The 26,134-nt window shown below is 35.3% G+C and overlaps 1 long non-coding RNA gene across 1 annotated transcript; it reads left to right on the top strand.

The window, feature by feature from the left end:
* Positions 1-17,499: 17,499 nt before the first annotated feature.
* On the top strand, positions 17,500-20,984 carry LOC130469945 (uncharacterized). The gene is made up of 2 exons (XR_008930104.1): positions 17,500-18,333; positions 19,104-20,984. It is a non-coding gene; the product is annotated as an uncharacterized lncRNA (long non-coding RNA).
* Positions 20,985-26,134: the final 5,150 nt, after the last annotated feature.

Genomic DNA, 26,134 nt, shown 5'->3' with positions numbered 1-26,134 from the left:
TGATTGGTTCAATAATGTATGCTATGATATGTACACGCCCGGATGTTGCGTATGCACTCAGTGCTACGAGCAGATACCAGTCAGACCCAGGAGAGGCGCATTGGACTGCTGCCAAGAACATTCTGAAGTACCTGAAAAGGCACAAAGATGACTTCCTGGTCTATGGTGGAGATGATGAATTAATTGTTAAAGGCTATACGGACGCAAGTTTCCAAACCGACAAAGATGATTTCAGATCACAGTCTGGGTTTGTCTTCTTCCTCAACGGAGGAGCAGTAAGCTGGAAAAGTGCTAAGCAAAGCACCATTGCGGATTCTACAACTGAAGCGGAGTACATTGCTGCACATGAAGCAGCAAAGGAAGCTATATGGCTAAGGAAGTTCATAGGTGAACTTGGTGTAGTCCCCTCCATTAAAGGACCAATTGCCCTGTATCTCTATTATATAAAGGAACAGCTGAGGTCTTTTTGGTAAAATAACTTTTCGTGTCCCCTTTTGAAAAGTCCGTTATACCCTCGATCCTTGGCCAAAACCTCAAACTCTTCGCAAAACCTGCTTCACTTTCTCAATAGAAACTCCGCCACTTTCTCTCTCCTCCTGTTGCTCAACCGTCTGCCGATCTCCGCCGTGGCCACCATCAGTCTGGTCGGCCTTCCAGCGCTTCCATCGTCGTGCGCTTCTCTGCAACAAGAAATGCTCTAGGTAAAGAAATTCGCAGGACCACCAGAAACAGGGCATCAATCACACACCTTCCTACCTCCGCCCTCCTTGCTCCCCGATCGTCACCACCAACAATCTCACCGGCTGCGCCTAATATGGTACTTGAAAACATCTTTCCCTAATCTCCCTTTGCGTTTTCTATTTACATTGATTTTCCGATGTTAGGGTTTTGAAATCGGGGGTTTAATCATGGTTTTGAGGGATGGTAACAAGTCCGTTGTCTTCCATCAAAGCCGCAGCCGCCACGACTGGAGCCGTCTTAAGAGAGAGAAAATAGGAGTAAGGGAAACGAATTTGCGAATCCTGATCTTGATAGATAAACTCTTCGAATAAAGTTTTTAATTTTTCCTTTTTATGGTGTTGGGGTTCGTTTGTTGTTTAAATTGCCAGATCTGGAAATTAATTTAGCAATTATTTTGATCTTCTGCATCTTGGAGTATACCTATCAGTTTTTATACCTAATTACAAATAACAGTGGTATCCATGTTAGTGATTTCATGTGTAATTGATGAATTTTTTGAATGTCCAGGGATTTCGTTTGCTATGTCCATTGTCTTCATGTCAAGGTTAGTTGCGATTCCTATATTTCATTGGTTTAATATTATCTGGTTTTTGCTCATGTTTACATGATGATTAGACATAATGAAGATTTTGTTTTCAATTGATTCGTTTCCAGATTTTAGCTGCAATTAACATTTTAAGAGTTAAATAAGGGTTAAGAATGTTCATTGCAGCTAGGCTTCATTGTTTCATTAAACAGGTAAAGAATGTCTTAAAATGTTTTTGTTTCATTGTAAATTTGTAACTAGAGATAAATATTTTGGCTAATATGTAAGGTACCCTTGCTGTCTTAGAGGAAGAGGTCAAGGATTTGAATGGGAGGCTAAGTCGACTTGGGGAAGAGGCAAAGATGGATAAATTGAAAGGACTACAGATGTACAATTTGTTTGGGTATATGCTGCTATAAGCTTATAATAATATTTTTAGCATGTTAGTAGAAGAAGTCTAAATTGTTAAACATCTTATATGTCAGTCTAAATTGTTATTATTATATTATTATTATCTCTAAAGAGTTAAGAGTTAATATCTATTGGTATTATTATATTAAACATCAATTAGTTAATACTTAAGTCTAAATTGTCATATTATTAATTATCTAATTTGATTTTAACAATTATTTAGACAATTTGATTTTAACCTTACATAGCCTGTACTTTTGTTAGTTTAATTAGTCAGTGTTTACTTAGTCAAATCATCTAAAGATTTCGTCTAAATTGTACAGGCTAAATAATATAACAATTTAGACAATTTAATCTTTAGACAAGTTACAACTTGATTTTAACAACAATAACAAATTTTCTTGCTAATTACTTAATTCAAAATTAGTTAATATGCAATTGTTTAAAACCCTAGAAAGTTCAAATTTGAAATTCGAGTGAAGCATCGAATGGATCGAAACAATGAACAAGAGAATTGCGTAAAGTGATGTTGCAATTATTTTTAAATTATGTTACTGAAACTCCATTCTGATCAACTATTTTATGAGAATTATTGAATTTTTGAACTCTGTATGAATAAATTTTCAATTAACCTTCTCCATTTGCAGCTGGCGTGACATTGGTGGAAAAATGCATGGACGGCCTAGAAACCCTTCAAAGCCCGAAGAGAAGCCGCTTCTGCTACCAAAGCCGCTCAATTACGCACTCTTCAATCCCAATTTATCAACTATCATCACAATCTAAAGTATTTATCTTTCTCTCTCTGTGTGTCTCCCTCTCTCTCTCACACGCAACTATGATATCTAATGTATATATCTTTTTTGAATATGGGTTTCAGTTGTCTCCGTTGTCTCTGTTGTAACCCCAGAGAAAATCGTTGTATCTAATTGCGGCGATTCACGCGCTGTCCTTTGCCATTAAGGCGTCGCAATTCCTCTATCTTCCGATCATAAGGTATATTTACCTCTTAATTATTATTTATTGTTTAATTATTGATAATTAAGTTGAAGGAAAATTAAATTTTGTCTGAATTGATTTATGATTTTGAGGGATGATTTTGGGGGATTTTCTGTCGTTGTCGTCCATCAATTTCTTAGGGTTTCCTATAATCTGTAGAAAAAATCGATCTTTATTTGATTTTTGATTTGGGAATTTTCTGGGTTTGCTTCATGTTTATCTAAAGAACAAGGCGTGGATTTTCTGTCCCTGTTCATTTTGAAATCAATATTGCGTTTTTTTTGTGATTTTATCAGCAAATTATAGAAATTCAGAATAGATATTTTGATTTTTGACTCTCTCAAGTTTGTTCTGAAGTCTAATTATATACTTTCTGCCACGGTAATACCGCAATTTACTCTTCTTTCTGTTTGTCGTTGGGTAAATAATTTGATTTTTTGGTGATTGAATTTGATTGGTGATTGAATTTTTTGGTGATTGAATATTGATTGGTGATTTCCTCAGAATTTTCATCGATCTTTGTTTGAATTTGGTTGAATATTTTGCAGGTCAAAGTTGAAGGATGATTCGGTTATATTTTTTGAGAGAATATCACGTGAGGAATCGGAAAAGGTTGAGGCGATTATCTTAGAGAAGAGCAGTGATACAGCGCCCTGTCAACCCAGCGCTCGATGCTTATGGCTTTTGTTGTTGCTCAATACCGTGAGATGAATGCTAAGACAGCAGCAGAACACTGCAGCAGAACACAACAACTGCTACATCATTAGCCAGCAACAGGTGCAGTAGCAGTTTAATTTTCTGGGAAAAACAGAAGAAAACAGCAGCACCTGCACTTCTGATATGTGCAGATTGGTTCTTCTGATAGTGTTTGGTTCAGCAGCTGCAGGTGCAGTTTGATTTTCTGACTTCTGATATGTGCAGATTGGTTTTGCTGTTATCTTTTTTATTTCCCTTTCAGCTTTGCTTATGCGTATGCTACGCTGTTACACTTACGTTGTTACGTTTTTAATGAGTATCATTCATTGGTGTTATTGTTGTGGTTGGTCGTTTCTATTCAATTTTTGATTTTCAGTATTGTTGTGGTTGTTGTTACTGTTTGAAAGTCATACTGAAGTGCCAGTTGACCATGTGATCAGATCACTGTCTACTCTCTGCTACATTGTTGATTAAATGTTTAGGCACTCAGCCTATTGAAAAACCAAATAGTGCTTACACTAAGCAGTTTCTGATAGCAGCCTATTGAAAAACCAAATAGTGCATATACTAAGCAGTTTCTGATAGCAGGTGTTGAGGTTGTCGTGTGGAGTTTTATTGTCAGAGAGAAGTAAAGATTGGGAATCATACAGAACCAGTGTGAACTTATTTGTGATGATTAATTGTAATACTACAGTTTTATATAATCTCGCACGCATCGCGTGCATATAAGACTAGTTGTGATAATAACGGAGCTATTGCACAGGCAAAGGAGCCTAGACACCACCAGAGAGTCAAGCATGTACTTCGTAGATTTCACCTTCTACGAGAGTTCGTTGAAAGAAAAGAAGTCGAGATAAGCAAAATTGGTACTGATGACAACATATCAGATCCATTAACTAAACCTCTGCCGCAGGCGAAGCACAACTCGCACACTGCAGCTATGGGAATCAAGCATATTGGAGAATGGCTTTGATGTCTCTGTTTAATGTTTTAAATTTTTAGAGTTTAAATCTTTGTAAAACATTATTGGTTAATCATTCACAATAAATGAAAAGAATTCATTTTTCCATTTAATTTGTGGTTTATTAAATGATGAGTCCCTTCAATTTGACGATATATTCAAGATAGACTGTCAGGACCAGTCCTGTGACTAAGAAATTTCTATCAAGTGAACTTGAATGTCAAAGGTTGAAAATGGTCCCTAGTTGGAGTTTTCTATAAAATTGGACGCATAGAAAACGTTAGACGATTAGAATGCAAGATGACTAGTAGTTCTGTTTCTTGAACTATGTGGACATGGCAATGTCATAATCATTTGCATAGATACTTACTTTGGGAAGACTAGTATCGGAGAAGACCTATGAAACTTTACTGTAAGAGATGAAAATCTGTCATAAGTAAATTTCATTAAAATTATTAGACACTAAATCCTCAATACCTGAGTGATTTGAGATTACTTGTTTGAGAACTGGTTGCTTTGACGTTGACCAACCGTCGCACCGTAAAAGGAGGCTATAAAGGCAACGCTCAGGTAATCACCTATCAAACGAAGTCTAATCTCAAGATCGCAAGATTGGGATTGTCCTCCCATAAATCGGGATGAGATGCTTAAAAGTTGTACAAGGCCACTCGGAGAGCTAGAAACTGTGAAATGCATGGCCGTGCTCGGATGAATCATAGGCTATGATTATCTGTCTATTTGATCAGTTGAACTCTGAAACCGAGAAACACCTCTGGACATAATAAGGATGACAACTCTTACCTTATGTTCAAGAGCAAGCATCGAGCGACAAAGGAATTAGGAAATGCACACTTGTCCCTAAGGACAAGTGGGAGACTGAAGGAAATAATGCCCTTGGTCCAAGTATGCATTCTATGTTAAGTCTAATAAATGCGGTTCAGTATTAATTAACAAGTTAATAATTCAGTGAGATCAAGTGAGCTGAATGCCTAGCTAGAGGCCGCTTCAGTTCAAGTGGAATTAATGATATTAATCCACAGCTTACTCTTGACTGAACTCGTAGGGTCACACAAATAGTACGTAAACGGATCAAGTATTTAATGGCATTAAATACTCCATCTATGGATATTCGGAATCGACGGATCTTGGTTTCAGTGGGAGCTGAGATCGTCACAGGCAAGAAATGAATACTCCGGAAACGATGATATTGCCGGAAACGGAAATATGGATCGTATCGGAAATATAAATATTATCCAAGTCGTAGATGTTGCCGGAAACGGAAACATGGTACGTATCGGAAAATATTATCGGAAATGGAAATATTGCCGGAATCGGAAATATTGCCGGAAACGGAAATATTGTCAGAAACGGAAATATTATCGGAATCGGAAAATAATTTCGGAAACGGAAATATTAAATATTTGTTCGAAACGGAAATTAATTCCGGAATCGGAAATATTAAATGTTGTTCGTATCGGAAATGAATTCCGGAATCGGGAATTTAATCGGAAGCGTATCGTACGAATTAGCATCGGACGAGGCCCGCTAGACGAAGGCCCAGCACGAAGCCAGGCCATCGCCCAGCGAGCCGCACGCAACGCACGCCTCGACCAGGCCCAGCGCAAGGCCAGGCCCAGCCAAGGGCGCGCGCGCGCACGCAGCACCGCACATGGGCTGTGCGCTTGTCGTGGGCCGCAAGGCCTGCGCGGGTGCACGGCTTGTGCGATGCGTATGCCGGAAATCCTAATTCTATTGGGATTCGTGCGAAGATTAAAATCCTAATCTTATTAGAATTGCTTTGTTATTTAGAGTCCTAATAAAGTTCTAATTAACAAATCCACATCCTAGTAGGATTATAATTCCTTTTCCATACCTCTATAAATAAGGGCCTAGGGGTCATTATTTATACACAAGTTTTCAAGTATTCAAAACTAGGATTTTTAAGCAGAAAAATCAGCCATAACTCTTGCCTATTTAGCCGAAAATAATAGTACCTTAAGGGCGAATCTAGTTGGTCAATCTTAAGGCGGATCCGGACGTACTGTGGACTATCTACGGAGGGACGACACTTGGAGTCCTAAAGACTTGTTCTTGTTCGGTTCGGGCGCAGCTAGGGAAGGCACGCAACAAAGAGTATGCATCTAAATTATGCTATATGATTATATGTAAATAATATGTATTCTTGGCTTAATGGTTTTTTCCGCATGATTTATGAATTGTCATATGTATCATAACCTAACAACATCTCCACCAACCATCTCCCACACCTTTTGGAGGAAAATGGCAGGAACACCATCCGGACCTGGGGCTTTTAAACCTCCCATCTGAAACACGACATTCCTAACTTCCACCTCCGTAAAGGTTCTATTGAGAATATGAATATGTCTAGTGGTTAATCTAACAGGCAAACTGCTCATGTCTTCCGGAGTTTCCCATTTATTTACCCCTTGACCATTGGCTTGAAGCAGATCCATAAAATGCTCTTGAACCTCCCTTCTAATATGTTGTTGATTAGAGGTCCAATTCCCATCCTTATCTTGAATAAATCTAATCTCATTCCTTGATTTTCTTATCTTAGCACATCTATAAAAAAAAACAAAGTATTTGAGTCTCCCAGTGCCATCAATTTCCCCTTAGCTCTTTGTTTCCAGTATGCCAATTTCACCACGGCCTCCTAAAACACTTCAATCTTTACCTTTGAAACCTAGTGAACATCCGAAGTGTTCTCTATATGCTCCTGATTGTAGAGACATTTCTGAACAACATCATCCCATATTATATTATGTGTCATTTTATATTCCCTACACCATCCATTAAGTGAGTATTTGATTTGTTGAAGTTTCTAGAACAAGAATACATTGGGGAGCCTTGCATGTTAGTACACCATCCCTTCTTAATAATATCCTTTGTTTGCTGAAAATCTAAACACCAACCATCTATTTTACGAATGTTATTCCTCGTAGAATGAGTGGGGGAGGTGTCCAAAATAATAGGGCATGTTCTGAGATAGGTTTAAAATATAAGCTTCCGGGTAAAGGTTCCTCCATTCAATAGATGAATAGCCCCTATCTAGTGTTTCTAAAATACATTCTTCATTCTTTCTTACTACGGAGTACGTCTAGATGATTGAAACATGTGTACATGTCATACTTTTACGTTTTCTTTTCATTTCTTGTTCAAAAAAACAAGAAATATCTTCACTAAAAAAAGGCCAGAAATATGTGCTTCTATATCTGTGTTGTTTTTAATCTTATTTTCACTTACTCGATCCGTATTGATTGAAGGGCAAGTAAATAGTAGATTTAACAAATTAAGTTAATTTTGCACTTAGAAATTGTGAGTGTCAAACTTTAATAAACTCAGTTAAAAGAATCTCCAATGGCAAGCTAATTGTCAAATTAGTTTTCATGCCAACTAAGATTTTAAGGTAATTAACTTTCTAGCTAGTTTGTACTCCAATGGTAAGCTATTTTACTAAACTAGCTTGATATTTAAATGAGTCCACTTTTATATGCATTAAGAGTATTTATGCGAAATATATTAAGTTAATTTCGTACGTACCAACATATAAGCACTAAAAGTATTTATACACCAAGTAATGTCTTGGCCTAGTGGAAAAGATTCCACCTTCCAACCAAAAGGTTGGGGGTTCAATCCCCACTAGGGCACTTTGAGGGAGGATTTCCCTTATCATCCCCCAACTCTCAAAATGTCTAGCCTGCTAACCCGAGTGGGTTGCCCAGTGCGGGGTTCCGACCCGGTAGGGTACTTTATCTTACCTTAAAACAAGATTAAAAGTATTTACACGAAATATATAGATAATGTAAAATATAAATATAGAAATAAATTAATTTTTACAGAGAAGGTTTATTGGTTCCCTTTAAGTACATTTTTCTTGCTGGTTTATTCACCCACCATTAACTCTTTCATATGTATCAGCTCGACCCGTTTTAACCCTTTGAAAAAATAAAAAATAACCCGACCAATTAGTAAGTTAAGTCGCACTTAATTTGACACGTCCCATCCGATAACCAGTTCTTAGCACAAAACAAGACCAAAGTGTAATTTAATACTTCCTTGGATTTTAAAAATTTTACTCCGTATAATTACACTATTTTTTAGAATGTATTAGTATAATTTTCCCACTACTGGTCGTGGCAAGGGACTAAGGGTGGTAACGTGTAAAAAGATTCAACATTGTACTTTTAGCCTTTTAGGTTTGAAAGTCTGCAACGTATTGGAATTAGAAATGGTTGAGTAGAAATTGTAGGATTAGTTTTGTTTTTATTATTTTTATTTTGTTTTTGTTTTTAGTAAATATTACATTTGCTAGTACGGAAAACAAATTTCTTTTTCCTCTTATAAAATCACTGTAAAAGTACAAAAGCGCACAAGTTTTCTTTTGGCTAGGGCAAGGTTTCCCATTTCGCTTACTCCATATAAAAGAAGGGTTTCCCATATAAAAAGAGGAGAGGAGGAAAGAGAGGAGAGAGAAAGACGAGGGAGGAGGAGAAAGAGAAAACATGAGAGATAAGGCAAGCAAGGCACAATGTTTAAGATTATCTCTACTACTTTTATCAGGAGTAATAATCAGGTATTTTTTATTTTTGGACTTTTATTTTTCTATTTTACAAATGTTTAATTTTCTATTTTACAAATGTTTCTTCTTCTTTTTTTATTTTTTATGTCTTATTGCAATTTCAAGCAAGGAACATTTTGGAGATTTATGTCTTCATTTCCAACCCGAAATTTCAGCTCCTTTCAGGTATAGTATAAATGGATTTTTTTAAAATTTATTTATTTATTTATTTACGTGCACATCATAATTCTGGGATGATAATTTTGGTTTTTTTTTCTGGTTGAAATCATGGATTTTATTTTTTCATCAATGCAAGGGTCTAGAAAAAAACAAGGTTTTCATTTTCCTATCAAAAAATCACTGCACAAAGTTCAAACATTGAATATAGGTTTTTGATTATAAAGTTTTGTGTATAAAATTCCGCATCTGGGAGAGCTCGATCTACATGAGTGTGGGTGTGAGAATATGGTGGTTCATCATAGCTAATGTTTGTGGTGTATTAGTTCGATCTTCAACAACATTTACAAAACACTCCCGATTTTTCCAACGGTGTTTTGAATCAGTTGCTATAATTTTTAATCAGACAAACCCTTCTATTAAATATTTGTAATCAGACAAATTAACGAAAAATATTGATTAGCTGGCCGGTTCCGACGTTCGGGTTTGCTTTTAAGTTTTGACCATGTACCTAGTGAAGGCCAACAATGATTATCTTCTACAGGAAATTAGTACTTGAGTCAGTAAGGTGTGAAGCTCTAATACCATATATACTTAATCAATAATAAGGGTTTGGATAGACAAAAATACTCATTTTCAGATCGAAACCCGACCCGACCCGAACTTTATGAATGTCAGTAATAGAAAATACTATATAACTATTTGGTATCAGTATGAAAATTGTGTACAAAAACATGTCCTAGCTTTTGCATTGAAGTGTTGTATTTTTCTTTTTTTGATACGAGTTAAATGGAGTATGAGTATCTCAGTTTAGCCTAGAATGTCCACAAAAAAGTTAGTTTTTACTGTGTAGTAGCAATAGCCGTGTATGAATGCTCAATTTGTGCGCATCTTTAAATAATTTTGTTTTTACACTTTATCATCCATTTTCTATTAATAATGTCTATGTTTGTAGAAGAAGAAGAGAGATAACGAATGTCATTTCTAAATGAACCATGTCGTTCCACCGGAACCACTCCTCCCCGGGCTTAACTTAAATACTCTTGAGCATCAAATTAGCGATAAGAATATAAGCCACAAAGAACGCTACCCGGCATATAGTCCCAAGAGGTTATGTAATGTCCTTTTGATTTTTATTTCAAAAGAAGTGCCGATTATTTATTTAGTTATATTCTCATAGTTTTACTTTGTTGTTTTATATAGGTATACTTGAGGGAAGTGGAGACCTACGTTCCTGAAGCCGTGGATTGGAAGAAAGTGGATCTGAGGAATCCGGTCAAGCAGAGAACGAGAAGTAAGTGTGGTATTTGTTGAAATAAATTTATTTGAGATATTTTCATGATTCGTTCCTGATTGGCCTGTGTCAACTTTAAATAAATGCTTATTGACTTAAAATAAATGCTTATTGATATATCCGACTATATTTCTTAAAGGTTTTTGTATTGATTATATTCCCAAATTTTATGTGTGTTCTTATTTGGAGTCTCAAAAGCATTGCATCCAAGTGTTGAAGTAGGTGTTTATACATGTGGGGAAATAATTATTTTCTGCTATTAGCATCGATCTGTTACGTTCTTCGTTGTTGTTTAAATTACTTGTTTCCTTATAGGTGTGATTCATAAAAGGTCAGTTATAAAATTTAGTTTTTCCCATCTGAAACTTCTCGTAAACGTAAGAATGTACCTATTCTCGTAAACGTATAAGGTACATTTTTAGTTTTTCGTAAATGATACATTCTTACGTTTACGAGAAGTTTCAGATGGGAAAAACTAAATTTTATAACTGACCTTTTATGAATCACACCTATAAGGAAACAAGTAATTTAAACAACAATGAAGAATGTAACAAATCGATGCTAATAGCAGAAAATAATTGTTTCTCCACATGTATAAACAGCTACTTCAACACTTGGATGCAATGCTTTTGAGACTCCAAATAAGAACACACATAAAATTTGGGAATATAATCAATACAAAAACCTTTAAGAAATATAGTCGGATATATCAATAAGCATTTATTTTAAGTCAATAAGCATTTATTTAAAGTTGACACAGGCCAATCAGGAACGAATCATGAAAATATCTCAAATAAATTTATTTCAACAAATACCACACTTACTTCTCGTTCTCTGCTTGACCGGATTCCTCAGATCCACTTTCTTCCAATCCACGGCTTCAGGAACGTAGGTCTCCACTTCCCTCAAGTATACCTATATAAAACAACAAAGTAAAACTATGAGAATATAACTAAATAAATAATCGGCAATTCTTTTGAAATAAAAATCAAAAGGACATTACATAACCTCTTGCGACTATATGCCGGGTAGCGTTCTTTGTGGCCAGTGGCGGCTCCAGAAAATTTTCATTACGGGTTCGAAATTTTCGAACATGACACAACTTAGTTATTGATATCATTAAAAGGGGAAAAAATATAATAAAATCAAATATTTCTGTCCCAAAGTTAAATTAACAATAATAATATGGGTGTGTCCAAGGCAAAAAAAAAGGGAAAGAAATGTCGTTTTCATCCAAATGTATGAACAAAATAGCAAGAAAACAAAAAAGTTTGGGGCAAAGGGTTCGAACCCGTGACCAACACAAAAGCAAAGAACTACTTACACGCGGGTTAAGTACCACTGAGCCATCAACATTTATCTTTCATATTAAGTGTAAAAGATTATATATACTTAGTTTGTTTTCTTCAGATTTTCAGATTTTCCCCAGATGCCAGTACGGGTTCAGTTGAACCCACTGAACCCGTACTGGCACCGCCACTGTTTGTGGCTTATATTCTTATCGCTAATTTGATGTTCAAGAGTATTCAAGTCTAGGCCGGTGAGGAGTGGTTCCGGTGAAACGACATGGTCCATTTTAAAATGTCATTCGTTGTCTCTCTTCTTCTTCTACAAACACATACATTATTAATAGAAAATGGATGATAAAGTGCCAAAATAAAATTATTTAAAGATGCGCACAAATTGAGCATTCATACACGGCTATTGCTACTACACAGTAAAAACTACTCCCTCCGTCCCGGAATACTTGAAACGCTTTCCTTATCGGGCCGTCCGGGATTACTTGAAACGCTTCTAAAAATGGAAACTTTACTAATATTTTATTATTTTCTCACCTTACCTAAGGGCCCACCAACAACCCTACTACCCCAAATAAACATTAAAAAATTCATGACTCCCACCACATCCCACTATCTATGTTAAAAAAATATCCCACTACTAACTACCTTTCAATTAAATAAGAAGTCAATTATAACGAATTAAACTCCATGCCGGTCAAACGGTTTCAAGTATTCCGGGACGGAGGGAGTAACTTTTGATTCAAGTACTAATTTCATGTAGAAGATAATCATTGTTGGCCTTCACTGGGTACATGGTCAAAACTTAAAAGCAAACCCGAATGCCGGAACCGGCCAGCTAGTCAATATTTTTCGTTAATTTGTCTGATTACAAATATTTATTAGAAGGGTTTGTCTGATTAAAAATTATAGCAACTGATTCAAAAGAACGTTGGAAAAATCGGGAGTGTTTTGTAATGTTGTTGAAGATCGAACTAATATACCACAAACATTTGCTATGATGAACCACCATATTCTCACACCCACACTCATGTAGATCGAGCTCTCCCAGATGCGGAATTTTATACACAAAACTTTATAATCAAAAGCCTTTGTGCAGTGATTTTTTGATAGGAAAATGAAAACCTTGTTTTTTTCTAGACCCTTGCATTGATGAAAAAATAAAATCCATGATTTTAACCAGAAAAAAAAAACCAAAATCATAATCCCAGAATTATGATGTGCACGTAAATAAATAAATAAATAAATTTTAAAAAAATCCATTTATACTATACCTGAAAGGAGCTGAAATTTCGGGTTGGAAATGAAGACATAAATCTCCAAGATGTTTCTTGCTTGAAATTGCAATAAGACATAAAAAAAATAAAAATAAAAAAAGAAGAAGAAAGAAACAAGTTAGAGCTACTTGTTGAATAAATATTTGTAAAATAGAAAAATAACAGTCCAAAAATAAAAAATACCTGATTATTACTCCTGATAATAGTAGTAGAGATCATCTTAAACATCGTGCCTTGCCTGCCTTATCTCTCATGTTTTCTCTTTCTCCTCCTCCCTCTCTCTCTCCTCTCTTTCCTCCTCTCCTCTTTTCATATGGGAAACCCTTCTTTTATATGAAGTAAGCGAAATGGGAAACCTTGCCCTAGCCAAAAGAAAACTTGTGCGCTTTTGTACTTTTACAATGATTTTATAAAAGGAAAAAGAAATTTGTTTTCCGTACTAGCAAAGTTAATATTTATAAAAAACAAAAACAAAAAAAAAACAAAAAAAAACTAATCCTACAATTTCTACTCAACTAATTCCAATACGTTGCAGACTTTCAAACCTAAAAGGCTAAAAGTACAATGTTGAATCTTTTTACACGTTACCAACCTTAGTCCCTTGCCACGGCCAAAAGTGAGAAAATTGTACTATTTCATTCTAAAAAATAGTGTAATTATACGTAGTAAAATTTTTTAAATCCAAGGAAGTATTAAATTACATTTTGGTCATGTTTTGTGATAAGAACTGGTTATCGGATGGGGCGTGTCAAATTAAGTGCGACTTAACTTACTAACTGGTCGGGTTATTTTTTATTTTTTCAAAGGGTTAAAACGGGTCGAGCTGATACATATAAAAGAGTTAATGGTGGGTGAATAAACTAGCAAGAAAAATGTACTTAAAGGGAACCAATAAACCTTCTCTGTAAAAATTAATTTATTTCTATATTTATATTTTACATTATCTATATATTTCGTGTAAATACTTTTAATCTTGTTTTAAGGTAAGATAAAGTACCCTACCGGGTTGGAACCCCGCACAGGTCAACCCACCCGGATTAGCAGGCTAGACATTTTGAGAGTTGGGGGATGATAAGGGAAATCCTCCCTCAAAGTGCCCCTAGTGGGGATTGAACCCCCAGCCAAATACTTATATGTTGGTACGTACGAAATTAACTTAATATATTTCGGTGTATAAATAATTTTAATGTATATATGTTGGCACGTACGAAATTAACTCAATATATTTCGCATAAATACTCTTAATGCATATAAAGTGGATTAATTTAAATATCAAGCTAGTTAGTAAAATAGCTTACCATTGGAGTACAAACTAGCTAGAAAGTTAATTACCTTAAAATCTTAGTTGGCATGAAAACTAATTTGACAATGTACGTAGTCGCTAAAGCGCAGCTTTTGTTTACTCGCTTTTGCCATTGGAGATTCTCTTAACTGAGTTTATTAAAGTTTGACACTCATAATTTCTAAGTGCAAAATTAACTTAATTTGTTAAATCTACTATTTACATGCCCTTCAATTAATACGGATCGAGTAAGTGAAAATAAGATTCAAAACAACATAGATATAGAAGCACATATTTCTGGCCTTTTTTTTTAGTGAAGATATTTCTTGTTTTTTTGAACAAGAAATGAAAAGAAAACATAAAAGTATGACATGTACACATGTTTCAATCATCTAGACGTACTCCGTAGTAATAAAGAATGAAGAATGTATTTTAGAAACACTAGATAGGGGCTATTCATCTATTGAATGGAGGAACCTTTATCCGGAAGCTTATATTTTAAACCTATCTCAGAACATGCCCTATTATTTTGGACACTCCCCCCCCCCCCACTTATTCTAAAAGGAATAACATTCGTAAAATTGATGGTTGGTGTTTAGAGTTTCAGCAAACAAAGGATATTATTAAGAAGGAATGGTGTACTAACATGCAAGGCTCCCCAATGTATTCTTGTTCTAGAAACTTCAACAAATCAAATACTCACTTAATGGATGGTGTAGGGAATATAAAATGACACATGATATAATATGGGATGATGTTGTTCAGAAATCTCTCTACAATCAGGAGCATATAGAGAACACTTCGTATGTTCACCAGGTTTCAAAGGTAAAGATGGAAGGGTTTCAGGAGGCCGTGGTGAAATTGGCATACTGGAAACAAAGAGCTAAGGGGAAATTGATGGCACTGGGAGACTCAAATACTTTGTTTTTTTTTATAGATGTGCTAAGACAAGAAAATCAAGGAATGAGATTAGATTTATTCAAGATAAGGATGGGAATTGGATCTCTAATCAACAACATATTAGAAGGGAGATTCAAAAGCATTTTATGGATCTGCTTCAAGCCAATGGTCATGAGGTAAATAAATGGAGAACTCCGGAAGACATGAGCAGTTTGCCTATTAGATTAACCACTAGACATATTCATATTCTCAATAGAACCTTTACGGAGGTGGAAGTTAGGAATGCCGTGTTTCAGATGGGAGGTTTAAAATCCCCAGGTCCGGATGGTGTTCCTGCCATTTTACTCCAAAAGGCGTGGGAGATTGTTGGTGGAGATGTTACTAGGGATGTTCTTTATTTTTTCTCTTCAGGGTATATCTTGCAAGAATGGAATCGTACTCTCATTGCTCTTGTTCCAAAAGTCGATTTTCCAGACAAGCCTTCTCTATTTCGACCTATAAGTCTCTGTATCTACAATATAATCTCCAAATGCCTCACAAATAGAATGAAGTTAATTTTGTGAGAATTTAATTGGGAAATTTCAGAATGCTTTTGTCCCTAAGAGGCTCATGGGGCACAACTATCTTTTGGCAAATAAAATAATCACTTACATTAAACGCCAGAAGAAGGGTTAAAATAGGATGGAAGTTTTGAAAGTTGATATGAATAAAGCCTATGATGATAAAATAATTAAATTCATTAAAATATATTATTTTATTAAATTTAAAGATAAAAGAAAAGAATGTTTTGTGGCCCATATTAATTCTAAACAATGGTCATTTTTAAGATGACCATGGTAGAATGATCCCACGGCTAGTAGCGGAAAAGCTGTACTATTTCATTCTAAATAGTGTAATTATACGTAGTAAAGTTTTAAAAATCCGATGAAGTATTAAATTATACCGTGGTCATATTTTGTGATAAGAACTAATTATTGGATGGGACGTGTTAAAGTCAGTGCGACTCGAATTACTAATAGGTCGGGTTATGTTCATTTTTTAAAGCGTTAAAACGACTCCAGTTGATGTTGGTAAAAGAGTCAATGGTAGGTGAATAAACTAGCAAGAAAAAGGGACTTAAAATAAAAAAAATCATACTTCTCTAGAGATTCAATCATTGTTACTGCCAATACCACCTTCATTTTTTTTCCAATCTTTTGGTTTTATTCCAACAAATAAAACTTCCATTAACAAACTTATCACCTCCTGGTTAACGTGTTTTATCTTTGTACAAGTAACAAATGTAACAAAACACAACATCTTTGTGAATGCTATACTTGAGCAAATTATATTTTTTTATACCAAGATACCCCAAAACGATGCATACCACCCTTTTTTTGTTTGAGGGAATGCATGTGTACGTGGTCGACAAGGCTTTTTGACAATGTATCATCTTCTTACGGGGTCTCGATCATCAGGATGATTAGATGAAATTTGTAATCTTGGATCATGTAGCAGAAGATCGACACCAAAATATCATTTCTCCGACAAACTCTTGCTCTACCTTGAGGAGTGGTTTCACACGAGACTTCATCTTCATCCGAATATTCAGAATCAGAATCGTCACTCATCAGATTCTTAAGTTAATGGCACTAGGATTTCAGTGTCATTTCTTGAATATGAGAAACATCACAGTCAATTTCTTCACTTGGGGGTTCCATCAAAGTTTGTGAGACGAAGAAGATGGTTTTTGTGACTTCCTTTCACCTTTCTTCCAAAAGTATTCTAGACACTTTTCCTTCATCTTGTAGAATTCTAATCTAACATTCTAGCATACATTTTAAAATAATCCTCAATTAGAAAATTATAAAATGAATTATATTCACATTCTGTAATACAAGAACCCCATTTAATAAATAATCCAATTTTAATTGACTAATTTAAATTTTTTAGATAATTGCCTAATTCCTCAAAACTGGAAATATTAAATTTAGAGGGTACACAAATAAAAAATTTGTCAAATAAAATGGTTATGTAAACATGTTCCTCCCGTATTCTTGTTTTAACTAGTTTTTAGGCCCGGGCGATGCCCCGGGTTACTGCATTAGTAAAATTTATATTATTCTTACTTCGTATTTGAAAATATTATTAATCAGTTCCTTTTTATTACATTTATTAGTATATTTTTTTACAATGATAGCATGCAATGTGTTATATCTCGATGGTAAACACTTCAGTGTTTAAACGTGAGGTCGCGGGTTCGAGTCTTATACATGCTGCATTTTTAAATATATGAAGATTACATGAAATGAAATAATCACAAGAAGAGCGCCACATGGCACATAAACTTATTTGAAAACGCCTTTTAATATATATTACTCCCTCCATTCCTTTTTGTTCTTCCCATTTCCTTTTTTAGCATTTCTTTTTGTTCTTCCCCTACTGAATCTTTACTATTTTTGGCCATAGTTTTTTTACCAATTTACCCTAAGATTCCCCACTATTTACAAAAAATACCCTAAGATTCTACCCTTTCCCACCCACTTTTACCCCACCCACCTTATTTAATTAATTAACCTAACCCTACCCCCCCTCCCTTTATTACCCGTCCCTATCTCACAATCCCTCCCTCACCTCTCATTCTGATTTCTCTCTCTCACCTCTTCGGATCTCTCTCTCTCTCTTATTTCACTCTCTCTCTCTCTTAAAATTCCTCCCCTGTTCTTGAGAAAACCCTAGGTTTTCCGCCTCTGATCTGGGTTTTCCTCTCCAAATCTCGCAAATCTGAAACGTTTTCGCAGAAAAACGTTCATAAAAATTACTCGGAATCATTTTCCGATCAGATCCCCTCTATTTTTGTCCCCTTTTTGGTCCCTAATCGTCGCTGATCTCTGTTTTTCTGGTACTTTATGGGTTCTTCTTTGTCTAGAACTCGAGGTGATTCTGGGGTGGGAACTTCTGGTCAAAGAATCCCCGATTCCAACTGTGATTGGGGATCCAAGTGCAACTGTCCCAATAACGAGCATTCCTACTCCGCCGAATATAAAAACAATCTGTATTTGGCCCAAAAAGAAAATACGAGTACTCGAAACTATTTGGAAGAATGGTTTCGGAAGAGGGAAGTGGAGCCAGGAGAGGAGGTTGAGTCAAAATATGACGATCGGAAACCCACTCCCTCAGATCTGCGTTTTTTTCGGTGAAGGAGATTCCGATGAGGTATTAATTTTGATTTTTTGCGATTTATTTAGGGTTATTTATGTCGGTTTTATTAAAATGGTTTGATGAATGTTTGCATGTCTAAAAAAGTGGGATTTGATAAATGTTTGATTTATTTGGAGTATTGTTCATTAAACTCGGATTATTTTCTGGAGTAGTTGCTCTGATTTCCCATTGCATGTGTTAAAAATGCAGATCTGGTATTATTTCGAATTTTTTGGGAATTTTTTGGAGATTTGTTGGATTCATTCGGGCTTTTTATGTTATTCTTTGCTCTGTTTTCTCATTGCATGTTGTTAAAATTGAGTTCTGATTTTATTTTGTGCTCTGTTTTTTCATTGCATGTTGTTAAAATTGAGTTCTGATTTTATTTTGGGCTCTGTTTTTTCATTGCATGTTGTTAAAATTGAGTTCTGATTTTATTTGGAGCTATTTGGAAATTATTTGAAGAAAATCGGAATATTCATGTGTTTTGTTGATCTGTTTTCCCATTGCATGTGGTTAAAAATGGGATCTGGATGTATTTGGGATATTATTTCACATTTTTTGGGTAAAAATGGGATCTGGATGTATTCCGAAAATTAGTTGGATTTTAATGGATTTATTGTGTGATTTGCTTTCATTTATCTCATTGCATGTGGTAACCATGGTGATCTGAAATTATTTGGAACTTTATTTTGAGTTGTTTGATTAAATCTGATTTTAATTCATGGTCCCCTGTTATTTTATGATGGCACTAATCATGTTGTTTGTCCCCTATTGATTGCAAGGAACCAAGTGGGTCTGATTCATTTGATCTGGTGTATGTTGGAGAGTGTGAAAATGAGAATGGTGATGCTGTTGGGTCTCCAGGACAACTTTCATCTGGTTATCCCTCCTCAAAGAAAGGAGAAAAGAGAAAAAAATCGGCTTCAGCATCTGATGATGCTTAGATAAGTCTGTCTCCTTTCTCCCTTTTTTCATTTTATTGAATGCTGGCTAGCTGTGGAGTCATAAGGTGGATGCCAACAACTGTGATCTGTTGTTGGCCAGGGGTGTTGTTGTTTGGATGATGATGTTGTGATTAGTTGTATGGATGTTGATGTTAGATATTTTAAGTTATGATATTGATATTGATAATGATGATTGGATGATGGTGTTTCCATATGGTTATGAAATTTTGTGGAATGTTGTCTGTGTGATGAACATGATTTGATGGCTTAATGTCCCCTGTTTTATGGTATGTTTTGTGTATGATAAATATGATGCTTTGGTGAGTATGAGATTTGATCAGTATAACTATGTTTTGGATTAGTAAAGGCATGAAATGAATATAATTTGGGGATAGGGTTTGAGTTATTTCAGTCCTCTCAGTGTGGCCTGGTGTTGAATGCTTAATGTCCAAGCATGTCCCTTTAGGATACAATAATGTCCCTTTATTTATTGTGATCGATGATGAGTCTTTTTTTTGCTGAGGAACAAGTCCAACTAACCACAAATGCTCGTGCTGCCATTAGTATCAGTAATGATATTTCTCGGGCGCTAAGTGTTTGTGGTTTGGAGTTGTTTTAATGATGCTTGGGGACATTCTGAGATCAATATTAGGAGGTTTGTGATCTTCAATGATGTGATTGTTGATATTCTGAGATCTTTGTTTTGATAATTGTCCTTTAACTTCTTTTGTCGAACGGAGTGAATGTCATTTCACACAATGGAATGTGAATATCAATCATTCCGTTCGGCAGAAGAATGTTAAAGATATGATAGTATTGAAACTACTTGATCAATGATGTGTGTCAATATGTCTGAGAAATGAAACCCTACATGTTAATGATCTGTTTAATGCTTCATGTCCCATTAATCAGTGGAGGTCTGTGATGAGTCTTTCATTTGATGAGGTTCAAACCCTATGTTTTGATCAGTTCATGGTGATCTGATGCATTGTTGATTGTTATTGTTATGCTTGATCTGTGATGAGTCTTTCATTTGCTGAGACTCAAACCCAATGTTCCAATAACACTTGTGCACCATTAGCATCATTGATGCTCTTCCGGAGCTAAGTGTTAGGGGATAGGGTTTGTGTCAATGATGCTTGGGGACATTCTGAGATCTTATGTCAGGTTAGACAGGAGAGGCAATTCATGTCTTGCAAAACATGTATAATGTGTTTCTGATATTCAATGATGTTAGTGTTGATATTCTGAGATCTTTGTTTTGATAATTGTCCTTTAACTTCTTTTGTCGAACGGAGTGAATGTCATTTCACACAATGGAATGTGAATATCAATCATTCCATTCGGCAGAAGAATGTTAAAGATATGATAGTATTGAAACTACTTGATCAATGATGTGTGTCAATATGTCTGAGAAATGAAACCCTACATGTTAATGATCTGTTTAATGCTTCATGTCCCATGAATCAGTGGAGGTCTGTGATGAGTCTTTCATTTGATGAGGTTCAAACCCTATGCTTTGATCAGTTCATGGTGATCTGATGCATTGTTGATTGTTATTGTTATGCTTGATCTGTGATGAGTCTTTCATTTGCTGAGACTCAAACCCAATGTTCCAATAACACTTGTGTACCATTAGCATCATTGATGCTCTTCCGGAGCTAAGTGTTAGGGGATAGGGTTTGTGTCAATGATGCTTGGGGACATTCTGAGATCTTATGTCAGGTTAGACAGGAGAGGCAATTCATGTATTGCAAAACATGTATAATGTGTTTCTGATATTCAATGATGTTAGTGTTTCTGATCTGTGATGTATGTGTTGATAACCTGAGATATTTGATTCTAAACATGTCCCTCACCACCAATCACCAAAGGGAATACAGATCATGTCACATCATTGATTGATCTAGTATCCCCTTTGGTGAATTGGTGGTGAGGTTGTAAATCATTTAGAAACAAATCTGTCAATGATGTAAAACAACTAAACTGAGAGTCAATGATGTTGCCTTGTTCATTGCTTCCTTGTTTTTGCTGCTTTGTTCTTGTTTCCTTACCATTACATCTTTTGGCACATCGGCATCCAATGGGGAAGAATTTCCATCTGAAAATGATGTGATATGCATTCTTTCCATTTGGATGCCGATGTGCTTAGAGATGTGATGTGAAGAAGTTTTTGTACTTATGCCTTGTGATCTGTGATGAGTCTTCATTTTATGAGTGTCAAACCCTTTGTTTTTCAATCAAACTCATGCACCATTAGCATCCATGATGTTTTTCAGGAGCTAAGTTTAATTGGAAAGGGTTTGATTCAATGATTTTTGGGGACATTCTGAGATATTTATGAATCTTTGTTTATGTGAGGCATATTCCATGTGTTATCAATGATGAATTGATTGTTTTTGTCAAAATTACATCTTTTGACGCATCGGTTTCAAAATGGGAATAATTTCCATCTGAAAATGATGTGATATTATTATTTATTTCCATTTTGAAGCCGATGTGTTTAGAGTTGTGATATTGCAAATGCTGCCTTGTTCTTAAGAACCCAATGCTGCCTTGTTTATAGTGTTGCCAATGCTGCCTTACCTCTTGTGCCTTGTACTTTTTCTGCCAATGCTGCCTTGTTCTTGTTATGTACTCATTTGATGTTTATTGCCTTGCCTTGATTACTCTACATTGATGTGAATAAGAATGATGGAAAAAAAACTTTACTAAACTTAAACATGAGATTCATTCATTGATGCTTCCAAAAGATATGCTTACAAAATGTTTTGCCTACATGTTATGCTTGCATTTAAGCTTACAAAAGTGACACATTGGTTTTACTTGTCAATTTAAAAACATGTCCCCAAAACACAAAAAGTTATCTAATTGTTTTCACCTTGCTTCACTGGTTTGCTTTCCATTCATCATAGAGTTGCATGCATTCATTAACTGCCCATATAGGTGCCTTGACTTGCTCTGGCAGTCTGCCTTCATCTTCTAAAATCTTCTTGTTGTGTGGAAGTTGGTAATCATTGTTGCCTTTGTGTTTTAGAATCTCATTAGAAACAAACTGTAATGTCATCCACACATTAGACAATGTCTTAGGATGCAACTCATTAAAAGAATCATACACTGCTCCACTTAAGTCCTCCACAGTTTTAGGCATTTTCTTGTGCATAAGTGATTGTATTGACCTGAAAAATCCCAAGTCCAAGATGTTGCAATCTGGACTGTTTGCTGGCTGTTGAGTCAACACAAAAGTGAACCCATCTTGTTTGTAGTGTAGTTGCCATTCAGGATCATTTTGCAATATATGTGCCTTTGCATTATCTTGAATGATATAGATGACCTTTTCCCCTTCATGTGGTGGCCACTTTGCCTTGATTGCTGGAATTAGCATGTTGATCATCATTGCCCTTGTTTCAATTTGATTCACAGACTTCACTGGCTTTGTTTCAATGGTCCCCTTTACTCTGTTTTTTGATGTCCTCTTGGCTGCAACTGCATTTGTGAATGGAAATATGCCTATTTTACCATCAAATTCACAATTCCCATTTTCACCCCACCTTGGTCTGGCTACTGCTGCCATGAACATGAATTTTGGTATCTTGGTTCTTGAACTTGCACTTCTATGTGGATAGGGTTCATTGTTTGCAAGATAAACTCTCTGGTTTTTTTGAGTCAAATAAAACCACTTCTCATCAATATGAATGAAGTCATACATGCTGTAATATGTTGGTTCCTGTGGTATAGTGTAATCCATTATTAGTCTGAGTACCCACCTCATCCTTGCCATTTTGCATGCATCTGAAATGCCTGGATGCAAGGGACTTGAGTGTGGCTTAATAATTTTCCTCTTGATGAGCCTCCATACTGTTGTTGGTCCCAAATTGAGCATTCTTGCAAGATCTACAATGCATGTTCTGTCCCCCATGGCTATTTGTGCAATAGAGTCATATGTGACTTGAACCTTTTTCCTGCCACACTTGTGATACTTACTTTCCACCACATATGAATTCATTGCTGCCTTCTGCTTCTTTGCTTTGTCCCATATTGACCCTATGGTTTTTCTGTTGTAATCAAATTCTATGGCTGCATCCCTTATTGTCCCAAACAAAAGAGTTTCTGAATCTGGAATTTTTCTATTCAGCAGGTACACCAAAATTTCAAGCCTCAATTCATTATTTATTCTAGGAGTCCTAGGCTTATGATGATCTGTTCTGGGTGTTGCTGTTTGATGATGAATTGGTGATGCATTTTCTGATGGTGGTGGAAAGTTCAAATCAAAAAGAAATGGTACCTCTTGAAAGTTGGTAGTTTGCTGGTGCCCTTCCCCTTCTACTTCTGGTACTTGCTGTACATATTCAGTGCTGTTTGGTACATCTTCATTAAACCCAATGTCCCCAAAATCAGCAGCAGTATTTTGAGAAGCTTGTACCAAGTCAGCAGCATCATCACCTACCTCTGAGTCAGAATCGGAGTTAATGCCATCGCCTTCATCATCAGAAAATCCGAGGAAATCGTCATCCTCTTGATCTGAAGCCATTAAGTCCCCTGTTTTTTTGCTATTTAATGCTGAATTGAGGAAGAAATTTTGGTGTTTTGCTTGTATTTATTGAACTTGGTAAAAGTCAGATTTTGGTCTTTTGTGGGGGGAAAGTGACCCTATTTATAAAGGGAATTCACTATGTCAACCCCTCAAAAATTTGGAGGGAAATTAAAAATCCCCTGTTTTTTTATTTGGGGGGAAAATTTGGAGGGAAAACTGAAATCAATTGTTTGGGCTTAATTTCCAGCCAAAAAAAACGTGAGTCATTGTATGATTAAATCTGATTGGTCCATGTAACAGCTGATGGGTCCCATACCCCATTTGACTGAATTTTTTTGCTGATTTCTTTCATTACTTTAATAAAATATCTACTTTTCTCCCTATTAATTAAATACTTTCTCTCTCTTTACTTTATTCAATTTCTTACACCCAATCATTATTCTTACACCCAATCATTACTCATATCCCAATACAAACCAAGATTCAGTTTTCTTAAACCACACCCAACATTCTTTAGGGGAAGAACAAAAGGGAATGGAGGGAGTATTATAGATTATAGATTGGACAATTTAGTGCAAACAAATCACGAATTTAGAATTATTAGCATTCTACTAGCACATCAAACATACAAAATATTATATCATAATATTGGGTACTCCTAAGCATTATTCACAATCTTGACTTGGAAAAGGGTGTTTTGGATACCATGAAGAAGCAAATACGTACTTAAAGTTCAATAACCAAATGCATCTGATTTGTGACTTGAAAATCAAAATGATGGAAGTACATAGGTGAAAACTCACTTGATTGGGAAAAGTAGCAAACTTGGGATACGATTGATGGAGTTATTGTCGTTCCTTGATTCAAGATTTTAAGGTCGCAAGATCAGGTGTCGACGTTCACGGTTCACCAAGAAACGAGATTTAAATACAAGTGGGTGGCTGGAGTTGAGGAAGTCAGGTGAAATTAGAGGAGAGAGAAATAAGTCGATTATAATGTGGGTTCAATTGAGTCTTTTTTTTTCTTCAAGCCTTGGAATTTACAATAAAAATTTACACAAGCTAACTCTATTTTTTTTTCTCGAACTTTTACTTGGGGAATGGGGTCGTTATACCCCTTACCCCCCCCCCCCCCCTCTAAATATATCCGCCATTGGGCCACATAAGCTAGATTCAAGGATTAATTCATCTGCATATTTAGACATCAAGGAAGAGCACACGAAAGTGACACAAGAAAAGGAGAGGACATGGAGCTGAGTGACGCAAGCAACATTACTAAAGAAGAGCAAGTCGCCAACTGAATTGGCGATTTGCGTTCAATGAAATAGCCATTAGTTGGCGGTTTATTGCTAAATTGTTTTTTCCCTTTTTTAACTGTTATCGGCTGATATGGATAGTAGATCGGACATTATATATAAAAGGGACATATTTTGGAATTTTTAAGTCTTCTATCATTTTAGTCGGATATCGCTCGTAATTTTAAGCATTTTGGATAACTTTACATCCACCTTATGCATAGTAATATTTATTCTACATGGGGGTAATTAAGGTTCTGTTCTGTTCGACTTATTTTGACTTATTTCAGACAAAATAAGTTCAGATAAGTTCAGTCAAGTTCAGATTAATCCAGTTTATTTCAGATAAAATAAGTTTAGAAAAAATAGTTTTTTCACACACTTTTACACCAAATAAGTTTATTTCAAGTTTTCAGATAAAATAAGTTTATTTCAAGTTTTCAGATAAAATAAGTTTTTTTCAAGATAAAATAAGTTTAGATAAATTTAGATTATACTTTCCCCATATTTTAAAAAGAGATACACTTTCCTTAAACTACCGTATTTTAAAAAGAGATACACTTTTCTTTTTTTTAACATTTTTTGTCCCCACTTCCAACTATTAATATACTCCCTCCGTCCCATAATACTCGAAACGGTTTGACTTTTTGCACTATTTACATACTTCACTTTGACCCTATTTTATTTCAAGTATATGAAAACTAATGTTAGTATATAATATATTGTTGGTTTTATCTTAATATATATTTTCAAAATATTAATTTTTATAAGTTTATATAATATGTAGTTAAAAATATTGGTGGTCAAAGTTGTGCATTGGCAAGCGTGTCTAGTCAAAACGTTGCGAGTATTTCGGGACGGAGGGAGTATCTCTCTTTCTTGTGGACCTCACACTTACTAACATCATCGTTTTACTATAATAAATAAATCTACCATTTACCTCATTTTCATCTTATTTTAATGCATTCAACTCACCCTCCTAAAATTATGTACTTGTTAAAGTGTATTCTCTTTATAATATAAGGAAGAAGTATAAATTTA

The sequence above is a fragment of the Spinacia oleracea genome, chromosome 3, assembly GCF_020520425.1.
Source record: "Spinacia oleracea cultivar Varoflay chromosome 3, BTI_SOV_V1, whole genome shotgun sequence".
NCBI lineage: Eukaryota > Viridiplantae > Streptophyta > Magnoliopsida > Caryophyllales > Amaranthaceae > Spinacia > Spinacia oleracea.
The sequence above is the reverse complement of the archived record's forward strand: the minus strand, read 5'-3'. Positions and strand labels throughout refer to the sequence as shown.